Genomic DNA, 13,016 nt, shown 5'->3' on the forward strand with positions numbered 1-13,016 from the left:
TTTATTATTTTGTTTGTTTATGAACGTTTAACTTTTTTCATTGAATAAATAATAAGGATGTTTTTTGGAATCGCTTATTTGCAAGCTAAAAGAAAGACACACAGTTCATGGCTTGGACGAATTTTAGTATCTTCATTAGATTTTTCAGTATTGTGGAGAAAAGACCCGTTTTATCTTTTTTTATATCAATAAAAAATAGGTATAGAATTCGCTCAAACTTTAGAAAAATTTCCCGAGGCCCGGAGGATCGATTCGGCTCGACGAACTGAGCAAATGTCCGTGTGTGTATGTGTGTGTCTGTATGTGTGTTGTCAACAAAGAGGTCAAAATTGCAGAGATGGCTAGAACGATTTTGATCAAACTAGTCGCAAATGAAAGGTCTTCCCGTCCCCCTGAACGCTATTGAATGGTTTTGAGATCGGATGTTTACTTTTTGAGATATATAAAATTTTATGTCAAAATTTTCAGTTTTTTGACAAGATCTGTCACCTTGAATTCAGAATATTTTTTTAGACTTAGATTCCACACGGTAATAGCTATCCAACAAGCCATAGATTGTTAAAATCCGTCCATGTTTAACGGAAATATGGATATTTTTGTGTAAGCGACTTTTTCCCCTATTCCAGCAGTAGGAGTTTTGAGCGTTGTATGACAAAGCAATGCTTGGGAGTAACGGGAAACACGATTTTTTTATACTGTTACATAGAATTGTTTCTAAGTACCAAAAAGTCTGTGTACAACATACTTTTTCATTAAATTTTGCCTCGGGCCGATTTTAGCACGGTTCGTTTTTGGCAACATAATTGTTCGAATATGATATATGTAAATCAGATGATGGTAAAGATGGCATTTCAGTCTCAGCGGTATTCAGTTTTCGATTCGGAAATTTAATTTGCATTACGATTTCGCAAAGATGTCTGCACTGATTTTCGAACCTTTTTAATCAAATGTAAAATATACAACTCCTCAGGTGATTTTCGAATTATGGTTCCAGTATCGAATAGTTTCTTAAAACGCAATCGATTTCTCAAAAAATCCATATCGAATTTCAAAACAAAAATTTAAATTAAACGATTTATGGTCCCATGCAAAATTAATGCATTTTATTCGATGCTGTTTTCAGATTCTGGAATTACAGGGTGATGAGTTTTTTAAAATTCAAGCCGATATAGAAGATGACAATTCCAAAAAGCTTCAGCTTCAAAGTTGGACTCAAAACTATTGCGATTTCGTCATATAAAATTTTTGGCATACGAATCGTTTTGGGCAATGCTGGTTCCTGAATACCGGCTCTGGAAGCACCGTAAATAACCGTAAACTCTTAACTGGAACTTACTTCGACATCTCATGGAGTGTTCAATCGATTGTCACACGTTTAGATTCAAATTCGATCCGGTTTCGACATTAAAGGGTAATGGATCAGGGTCATTTCGCCGAAAGCCATTTTGCCGAAAGGGTCATTACGCCGATTTTTGCAATTGTCTTAACATTATAATTGGAATTGATTAAAAATAAATACAAATGAATGATAATACGTTAACGCCCGTTTTGTTGACCTACAATTGTACTTCTTGAATAAAGATTGATTCATGAACCTCAGAACGAATTCGTTACGTTTAGACTCGTCAGTGCAGAGCAGTTCAAATTGAACTGCTTATTGCAAACTTAAACAGTTCAACTTGAACCGCTAAGCAGACGTAAAGTTAATGCTACTTGCAAAACACATTTATTTAGTACCGAAGTACCACGTCTTTCCTGACGTGCCGAACGAAAACGTTGTTTTCGGCATATACTGGCTGATTCAGGTATGGTCATTTAGGGGTTCGCCTATGTTTGTGCTTAGGGCCATACCTAGCACTAAATTTCAAATGACAGCTAAATGGATTCCATCCGCACTCGGAATACGTCGTCTAATGTCCAGTTTCGGGGCCAGTTGTTTCAGCTTGACGGCGTAACGCCCGAGCAAAAATTTAAATGCATGAACATGTTCGGTTCTTCTGTGCAAATTGGGTTGATTTCAGTTCGGTTGTGTTTTTTGCTGGTACTCGGTTATGTTTTTTTGTTGGTACTCAAATATTACACGGTACATGGTTTAAAAAATAAAAAAACCGTAACGCGGCGTGGTGTACACGTTACTCGGTTGAAGTTTCGTGTCTCGAGCTAAACACAACCGGCTGCAAAACCGAACACGGCGTGCAGTAGACGAGAACATGTGTTGAGAGTAGGTAAACCGTACCGTACCGACACCCGGTATTTTTCCCAACTCTGCTGCAATGACGTAATGAAAAGTCATCTTCCTGATTGCTCACGGATGATACGTCTTTGTTATACTTGTCTAAAAAAATGCTTTCTCTAAACCTACAAAAAACTAAATACATGATCTTTAGATCGTCAGCGATAAATTCTTCCAAATATTCTCGGAACTTTTTTCTTCTGGTTATGAACTGCAATACCATCGAATAAGTAGAGGTTTTTTAAATATCTAGGTATCCATTGTTTTAGGAATATCATCATTTTCCAAATTCAAAACGTGTTAATAACCACGTTCTTACTTGCGTTCTATTTTGCCAACATTCTCATCTCGCTAGAGCTTTTTGATAATTATTTGGATAGAGCCTGTAAATCAAAATTTAAATACTTCGAATTTATCAAAACTCTCATAATATTACGAGTACTTCTCATTTGTGTTAAATATTATGTCTTATAAGCTTATTATCGATTTCGAAAAATCTTTGTAGTATTTAGTGACTTTATATATCAAGTTTTTGTATAATTGTAGTGTTTGATAAGTTCATGAAGTGCAAGTTTCGTTATACGTTTAAAAATACACTATGGAAACACTCATTTAACAGTTGCAATTCGTATTTTTCAACAGGTGTTGTTCAAAAACCTTCATGTGATGTTCCGAAACGAACTTATAAAACGACTAGGCAGGTTATATTCATGGTCATATATATGTGGCATACCCGGGGCTTTTCAATCAGATCCGTTGATGTACAATCTGCATTCCATAAATAATCGTTTGTTGATATTTTGTATTACTCTCTGATATTTTGGCCAGGTGTTCGAAATTGTTAAGACAATGACTTTTACAACTCATATAAACCAGATCCGTTTGATTTGCTGTTAGAAAAAGATAAACAGTACAACACTTTTCACCTGGTGTTTTTCAGTCGTAATCGATTCATTGGGTGTGGTTCTTCTGAACGTTTCGAAAATCACCACTTCGGATGTGATTCAATTTTCCTCATGCATAAGTTGCGTTCAATCGACGAGCATCTGATAAGCTCTATCTTATCAGTCTAGAGGGACTTCCTAGACACATTTCAGTGGTCGTATGGTATAGTGTGGTGATTCTCATTTACAGCTCATGATCATCGGTAATGTTAGAATTGAATTTAACTACCAGTTGTGTTGCTACTTTCACAGCCGGTGGTTTATCAGATTCGTTCTTGAGATTCGTGATTAAGGTTGTTCGCGCATTCAGTCTACTTGCACATGTGTTTCTTTTGTTTTATCTAACAAACAGGTGTGATGATAAGCAACGAAAATAACCAAAACCTTAAAGAGCAGCATATGATAAATTTGTAACTACGAGCAAAATACTACGATTTCTGTGATCTTAGCTGTTAACAATTTAATTAGGAATATTTGTAAGAATTACTAAAGGATTAGTGAAACATGTTTAGTAATAGTCCAGTGAAAAGATAACTGTAACATATGTATATATATATATATATATTATATATATATATATATATATATATATATATATATATATATATATATATATATATATATATATATATATATATATATATATATATATATATATATATATATGTATATATATATATATATATATATATATATATATATATATATATATATATATATATATATATATATATATATATATATATGTATATATATATATATATATATATATATATATATATATATATATATATATATATATATATATATATGTATATATATATATATATATATATATATATATATATATATATATATATATATATATATATATATATATATATATATATATATATATGTATATATATATATATATATATATATATATATATATATATATATATATATATATATATATATATATATATATATATATATATATATATATATATATATATATATATATATATATATATATATATATATATATATATGTATATAGATAAATGATGTCAAATTACAGTATTGCTATTAGCACTTAAACGTAATTTGAAATACTAAACGGAGTAGTTTAAAGGAATAATCCAAATCAAAAAGCATCAGCTGAACAACTTTTCGTCCTACATAGATCCTCCTGTCGAATTTCAGTCTAATCAGAATAGTTTTCAGCAAACCAAAACAGAATCGTTTACTCATTTATTTTTTGATTCTTAGCTGTTAGCAATTTAATTAGGAATATTTGGAAGAATTACTAAAGGATTAGTGAAACATGTTTAGTAGTAGTCCAGTGAAAAGATAACTGTATCATATATATATATATATATATATATATATATATATATATATATATATATATATATATATATATATATATATATATATATATATATATATATATATATATATATATATATATATATATATATATATATAGATAAATGATGTCAAATTACAGTATTGCTATTAGCACTTAAACATAATTTGAAATACTAAACGGAGTAGTTTGAATACTCCGTTTAGTATTTCCAATCAAATCAAAAGCATCATCTGAACAACTGTTCGTCCTACATAGATCCTCCTGTCGAATTTCAGTCTAATCAGAATAGTTTTCAGCAAACGAAAAAAGAATCGTTTACTCATTTATTTCTTGATTTATTGGATCATTGTTATAGAAAAATTTAAAAAAATGTGAATTATTTTCTGATTGAAAGGTTTTAAATTCCACCGCCTAGGAAGATGAAGTTTTAGAAGAGAGCACAAATTGATATCTCGTTTTGTGCAGAAGCAAGTATTTTTGGAGAAATTTGTCACTAAAACATTTTGTCGTAACTCCTGAAATTTTCGGCAGCAATCGAAATGTCTTTAATGTAATTATAAATTGTAGTGATCGTCTTAGTTGTCTCATTGTTTGTAATCAGGCAAAATTTTCGCATATATTCAGACAGGGTTGCAAAAGTCTGTGAATCCAAGAAAATGACTGCGGGCTTTCATTTCTCTATAAAGTATGACAAACAAGACTGGACTGGCGAGCAAAAAAAAAAAAAGAACAGCGCGACCAATTGAAAAGTCTGCGAAAAACTCGATTCTTAAAAATCTGCAACAAAATATGTCTGCAGAACTTCACAAGAAATCTGCAGAAAATCTGCAGGCTTGGCATCTTTGTTTGTGATTACCGTTGTGATCTGCCAATGCCATGAATACCTACACTAAAAGCCACTTATTCTAAGTTATAATCAGAAACGCGCAAACGAGCCAAACGAGCAAAGTAAGCAATATTTGTTGTTGAAAAATTCATTCGGAGTATTGTTATCAAAGCTAAAAGAAAAATCAGCCAAAGAATTTAATTAATGAAATGATAAAGAAAAGATTTTGTTTAAAAAATATCAACTTCATTTGAATTTATTGTATTGATAATCAAGTAACATGGATCAAGGTGCGTGTTCACTGAACCAGAATCAGAACTAATTGGCTCAATTGGCACGTTCCTCTAGTTATTTGAAGATTTTTGCCTCGTGGTAGAAATTATTTCTGTAAAGGTAAGCTTCAACTAGAATTGGTTTTTAATAATGGTCATAGCTGGATAGCTTACCAAACGTTCGCTTAACTTTGTTTTGAAACCCTCGATAGCGATATGTAATCAGCTTGACATACATGATTAACATTTCATCCAATGCATAATACCGGTTGGAACATTCCGCCATTTCTTTTGTGACTCTGCACCTGCATTACAAGTGAGCAAAATGGGAACAAACCTCTCGTGGTTGTTTCTGTAAACACGTAGCTCCTTGAACCAACATTACTTTTCTTCCTTCGGAAGCAATATATAAATCACATTCATTGACGTGCTGACTAAAATTTTCTGTTGATTCGCCGGAATGAAGTTTACAAAATTGTACCCATTGATCTGTTAAGTTTGTATTTTAAGTAAATAGAAACGATTTTTTGTAAAATTTAACAGTCTAACTATTATATTTTCACTTTTATTCTAGAATATCAAACCAAATACGGACACGAATTCAAGTATTTAAATTTCAAATCAAGAGTGATTTGAAGTTCACCAAATTAGTCTAGTTGCCACAGCAAATTACAGAAAGATTGTGCAATGGGCGGGGTCCCAGCTTGACAAATTTTCTCTGTGCATGACTCCAATTATAACAGGGACTCTGGTACGATCACCGACTTCAGGTTTTTGTTTTTCTCATATAGACCGGTTATGCAATCACTGTGAAAACCGACTTTTGAACCGAGGCCCGGAGGGCCGAGTGTCATATACCATTCGACTCAGTTCGTCGAGTACGCAAAATGTCTGTGTGTGTATGTGTGTGTATGTGCGTATGTGTGTATGTAACGTTTTTTTGCACTAACTTTTCTCGGAGATGACTGTACCGATTTTCACAAACTTAGATTCAAATGAAAGGTCCTGTGATCCCATACGTAATTCCTGAATTTCATCTGGATCCGACTTCCGGATCCGGAAATATAAGGTGTGTTAAAAATTGTATACCATCACTGAAAAGGGCGAAAAACCGTAAAAAGTTTTCTAAATCGACCTCAAATCTTCTCCAATTAATAGTTTTATCCGTAGACGGTCAAACAAACCGATTTCGGTTATTCTTTTTAGGAATCGAAGAAAATTATTTTGAAGAATACCACAGTATTATATATGATGGTATGATTGATATGAGAAAGGCATCATTACACCACTAGGTGGATTAAAACAGGTTTTTTTAGTTAGGAGAGCACTGAACCGTAAAATCATATCGTAACCGAAAAAAATATCCACTCTTCGATAGGTATTGGTTTATTATATTTTACAGATAAACCCACAATTTCTGTTCTAGTCAGTATAACTAGGTGTACTCCTAACTAATTTTCGGTTTGTTGAAAACAAAAAACAACACAGTGCTCTAGCATAAAATTTGGCTAACCTCTGAATGAACACAGTAATTGTTAGGGAATCGTTCTGTTATTTCTTTCGAAGTGTTGAATACGGGTGATAGCAAATAATGTTATTTTAAATTAAATGTGCTGTTTTTGATCAATTCAGTTCTTGTCTAAACATTTGTTTTGCGTTAGTGACCAACGTCTCGAAGGTTATGCTTTCATCTTCAGGCAAAACAACTACAAATATTTTTCGTCAAGTATGAATTTTTTGGATCAGGTTTCATATCTCATCCAAGTCAGTCGATAAAACAAAACCGCTTACGTTCGGGACGCAAGAAACCAAGTACAGTATTGTGTAGTGAACAATAGAACGATCTTGGAATGAGTGAACCAAACGAACAAAAGCTACCGCCGCTACGAAAGAACACGATTATTGTTGACTTCAGGCAGTGCAAAATTCGACCTTCGATACGAGAACTTGAAGGTTTGCTTAAGGAGGAAATGCATCTTGACATTTAACGTGTGCATTTACTTCAATGCAATAAGACAAACAATGTTGTTTGCATCCAGTTTTATACAGAGTTAGATGCAATTCAATTCACAAAAGATAATAACAATGTGCACTGTGGTATTTCGGTCAGGATACAAGAATCCCGTGCAAATCACTTGTTACCTATGACAATCAGATGGCCGTATGTCAATATTGCCAAAAAGCTGTTCACTACGGTAAGCCTTGTGATAAACTGGACAAGGAGACAACTACACCAAAGGACAACGGTGCTTCCTTCACACAAACCCCAAGCAACCCCAGTACACCTGCGACAGCCACCAACAATAATGAAACCATCAGTAACCCCCATAGAACAAAGTACACCAGCTGCAGTTAACAAATTACCCTCCAATCAATGAGCAACTGCAACCAATCTACAAAAAGTACCTACATCTACAGCAACTAGCAATGACCTCAAGGTGGAAATCAACAACAATACCACCGATGCGGCAACGGCAACGAGACGAGCCACGAACAAAGTGCCCCTCAATCCTCGCAGGAGGGAAATGGAAACTCCTCTTCCCCTAGAAAAAGGGTGACAACGAGATCCAATACAAACAAAATTTTATTCAAAATATCGGTTCAATCGGCCACGTAAAGCTTGTACGCAAATAAGCCTGAATAAAAATATCTTTTAAATTATAATTTCGCCGAAAGCTATTTCGCCTAATGACATTTCGCTGAATGCCATTTTGCCGAAAGGGTAATTTCGCCGAAAGCCATTTCGCCGCAAGGGTAATTTCGCCGAATTCTTCATTAGTCTTAATCAGAGCTTGAAATTGTCACGCATTCTCAATGAAAGAATCCAATCCAACAGCCTTATTTTCAATATTTTACTGTCTCTTTCGTAAATGACCGACACCAGAAAAAAACGAAGAGAGAAATGAGAGAGAATAATTGCCAACGTCACTCTTTTCTCTATGACAAGACGAAACCAAACTAACGTCTTCAGGTAGCATTAGCAGAATTTCAATTCTTATTCTTTCATCAATGTATTGAAAATCTGTAACGCTTGGCTATAAATAGTGGCTAAAATATGACAAATCGAAGTAATTACATCCCGGAACCTCTTTGGAAACCAAAACTACTACAAATTCGAGCACCAAAAGGTAAAAGTTATTGTGAAACTATTTTCTGTTATTTTTTATTCTCACAGCTTCGGTTGAATATCGACACTGCATACTATGGGATTTTCACTGAAAACTGCAAATGACTGAAAAGACAAATGAAAGAAAAAATACAATTTTGAAACTACTTTCCCGTTTATGTTATTGACTGGACATGGATTTCGTTCTCATAGATTGCAAGCGAAGCTGAGAGTGATACTAATTTCTCGTCATTTTCGTCCATTTTGAGTCAATGAAAATGAATTTTTTTTAGCTCTGGTCTTAATATCGTGATTGGAATTGATAAAAAAGACAAAAACCAGTTAGTTTAACTTCCGTTTAGTTGACCTTCAATCGTACTTCTGAATTGATCCAAAGACTTGAATAATTTTTGTAGGTTTATTCATGATCCTCAGAACGAAATTTCCAAAAAAGCTTGTTGAATTTATTAGTGTACCTATCAGGCAATTGTTTGCGGTGTTTTCTGATAACTGAGTGCAGATGAAAAATATCTAATGCGGCTTCGCCACATGGTTTTGTTTGTATGCTATCCGACATGGCTACAGCTCGTTCGAATTTAACTGAAGCAAAGAAACCTAGCTTTGAGTAGACCGGGCAAACGAGGCGGTTGCAGGTTTGTATGCAAGAGGGTACCGCTTCCGACGGCAAATCGGCGGCCGACTCAGCTGGCGTCCATCTTAGCTTCGGTTATGTGGCTGCGCCATATCAATTATCCAGGAGATATAAAAAGAAATAGATATTTTTGGTGAATAACCAAAGTTTGCAGTTTCCTAATAAGTTATGTTATGTATTCAAAATTACCCTTTCGGCAAAATGGCCCTTTCGGCGAAATGGTCCTTTCGGCGAAATGGTCCTTTCGGCGAAATAACCCTTTCGGCGAAACGACTTTCAACGAAATTACCCATTCGGTGAAATGACTTTCGGCGAAATGACATTCGGAGAAATGACCCGCTCCCAATATTTTAACCCTAACCGACCCGTACCCGTTGAAAATGAAAATAAATAGGCAACCGTTACCGACGAAGACACTAACAACGCTTCTAGTGAGGAACGGCTGTACTTTTTTGCTTTTGTGTATTCAATTTTTGTATTGTGTGTGCAGGCAACTTTTACATACATTTTAGGGGCATTTACGCACCATTTTTTGCACCAGACGGCGCTTTTGATGTAACAGACTGTTCAATTACATTACTATTATACTGGGGAATCTAAATGTATTTAATTTATGGTTGGATTCAGAACACATAAGATTAGTAATTTTAAAAATGGTTTGATTATAGTTGAGTGCGCAGTAAAAAACCTGTTTTCATCCACCTAGTGGTGTAATGATGCCTTTCTCATATCAATCATACTATCATATATAATACTGTGGTATTCTTCAAAATAATTTTCTTCGATTCTTGAAAGAATAACCGAAATCGGTTTGTTCGACCGTCTACGAATAAAAACTATCAATTGGAGAAGATTTGAGGTCGATTTAGATAACTTTTTAAGGTTTTTCGCCCTTTTCAGTGATGGTACAAAATTTTTAACGGATCCGGATGATATTCAGGAATTACGTATGGGACCACAGGATCTTTAATTTGAACCTAAGTTTGTGAAAATCGGTTGCGCCATTTATGAGAAATGTTAGAACACATATTTTCATTTTTTTGCACATTTCACCCCATAATTCCGGAATTGGAAGTCGGATCCAAATAACAGTTCGACTGAAAAGTTCGTATCGTTTAATAGAAACACACATTTTTTTGCCAAAATTCGTTTTTATGATTCAACATAATTGCCATCAGAGGCGATACAGCGATTATAGCGATCTTCCAACTTTTCGATACCATTTTTGTAGTACGATTTGTCCTTCGCCTCAAAATAGGCCTCAGTTTCAGCGATTACCTCTTCATTGCTTCTAAATTTTTTACCAGCGAGGATTCTCTTGAGGTCTGAGAACAGGAAAAAGTCACTGGGGGCCAAATCTGGAGAATACGGTGGATGAGGGAGCAATTCGAAGCCCAATTCGTTCAATTTCAGCATGGTTTTCATCGACTTGTGACACGGTGCATTGTCTTGATGAAACAAAACTTTTTTCTTCTTCAAATGAGGCTGTTTTTTTGAAATTTCGTCCTTCAAACGCTCTCATAACGCTATATAATAGTCACTGTTGATGGTTTTTCCCTTTTCAAGGTAGTCGATGAAAATTATACCATGCGAATCCCAAAATACAGACGCCATAACCTTACCGGCCGATTGTTGAGTCTTTCCACGCTTTGGGTTCGGTTCATCGCGTGCAGTCCAATCAGCTGACTGTCGATTGGACTCCGGAGTGAAGTGATGGAGCCATGTTTCGTCCATTGTTATATATCGACGAAAAAAATCGGTTTTATTTCGATATAACAGCTCCAAACACTGCTCAGAATCATCAATTCGTTGTTGTTTTTGATCGATTGTGAGCTCACGCGGCACCCATTTTGCACAAAGCTTTCTCATATCCAAATATTCGTGAATAATATGTCCAACACGTTCCTTTGATATCTTTAGGGTGTCCGCTATCTCGATCAACTTCACTTTACGGTCATTGAAAATCATTTTGTGGATTTTTTTCACGTTTTCATCGGTAACAGCCTCTTTTGGACGTCCACTGCGTTCATCGTCTTCGGTGCTCATATGACCAGTACGAAATTTTGCAAACCACTTACGAATTGTTGCTTCGCCCGGTGCAGAGTCTGGATAACACTCATCAAGCCATTTTTTGGTATCGGCGGCACTTTTTTTCATCAAAAAGTAGTGTTTCATCAACACACGAAATTCCTTTTTTTCCATTTTTTCACAATAACAAAAGTAGCTTCACTCAAAATGCAATATCTCACAAATTAATAATCAGACAGCTGTCAAATTTATACACGTATCTTTTGAAGGTTGGTACTAACTGAAAATGGTATGGATTTAATTCTAGTGGCGCCCTCTCATAGAAACGATACGAACTTTTCAGCCGATCTGTTAATATTCAGAAATTTTGTAAATTTTGACAACTGGTTTGTAAGACCAGTGCCCTATACAATGAACCGTCAACCCGGGACTTAGAGGATGCATGCAGATGGGAAATTATGGAGTTGCATACAACTCTTCAAGTTCAAGCGAACGCCAGTTTCTGGAAATTATAGAAAACAGGTGGGAGAATTTCGTCGATTTAGGTGAACTATATATTGTTGCTGGAGATTTCAGAACATTAAAAGATGTACTTGGTGTTTATTCAAATGTGAAACCCGATTGCGAGATTTCAGATCATGAACCAACTGCAATTTCCGTAACGAGTAGCCCGAGAAAGTCGCCGTCATGTCTCGATTTGTATCAAGAAGCTTGGGTTGTACACAGTTGACTAGAAATTTGGATCGCAAGGCATCTATTTTGACTTACCGAAACAGCTCAAAAAGTTGGTACTCAATAGATCTCTTACAGTTGAAACGAGAGAGGGATGAACAGTAACAGATCGGTTGAAAAGTTCGTATCGTTTCTATGAGAGGGCGCCACTAGAATTAAATCCATACTATTTTCAGTTAGTATAAACCTTCAAAAGATACGTGTATAAATTTGCCAGCTGTCTGATTATCAGTTTGTGAGATATTGCATTTTGAGTGAAGCTACTCTTGTTATTGTGAAAAAAATGGAAAAAAAAGGAATTTCGTGTGTTGATGAAACACTACTTTTTGATGAAAAAAAGTGCCGCCGATACCAAAAAATGGCTTGATGAGTGTTATCCAGACTCTGCACCGGGCGAAGCAACAATTCGTAAGTGGTTTGCAAAATTTCGTACTGGTCATATGAGCACCGAAGACGATGAACGCAGTGGACGTCCAAAAGAGGCTGTTACCGATGAAAACGTGAAAAAAATCCACAAAATGATTTTCAATGACCGTAAAGAGAAGTTGATCGAGATAGCTGACACCCTAAAGATATCAAAGGAACGTGTTGGACATATTATTCACGAATATTTGGATATGAGAAAGCTTTGTACAAAATGGGTGCCGCGTGAGCTCACAATCGATCAAAAACTGGAAATTATAGAAAACAGGTGGGAGAAATTGAACGAATTGGGCTTCGAATTGCTCCCTCATCCACCGTATTCTCCAGATTTGGCCCCCAGTGACTTTTTCCTGTTCTCAGACCTCAAGAGAATGCTCGCTGGTAAAAAATTTAGAAGCAATGAAGAGGTAATCGCTGAAACTGAGGCCTATTTTGAGGCAAAG

At 35.0% G+C, this 13,016-nt stretch overlaps 1 protein-coding gene across 3 annotated transcripts in view; it reads left to right on the plus strand.

Moving 5' to 3' along the window:
• LOC131428685 (GRAM domain-containing protein 2B-like) overlaps positions 1-13,016 on the plus strand; it is a 62,855-nt gene that overhangs the window by 37,054 nt on the left and 12,785 nt on the right. The window lies entirely within an intron of this gene.

The sequence above is a fragment of the Malaya genurostris genome, chromosome 2 (genome assembly GCF_030247185.1).
Source record: "Malaya genurostris strain Urasoe2022 chromosome 2, Malgen_1.1, whole genome shotgun sequence".
NCBI lineage: Eukaryota > Metazoa > Arthropoda > Insecta > Diptera > Culicidae > Malaya > Malaya genurostris.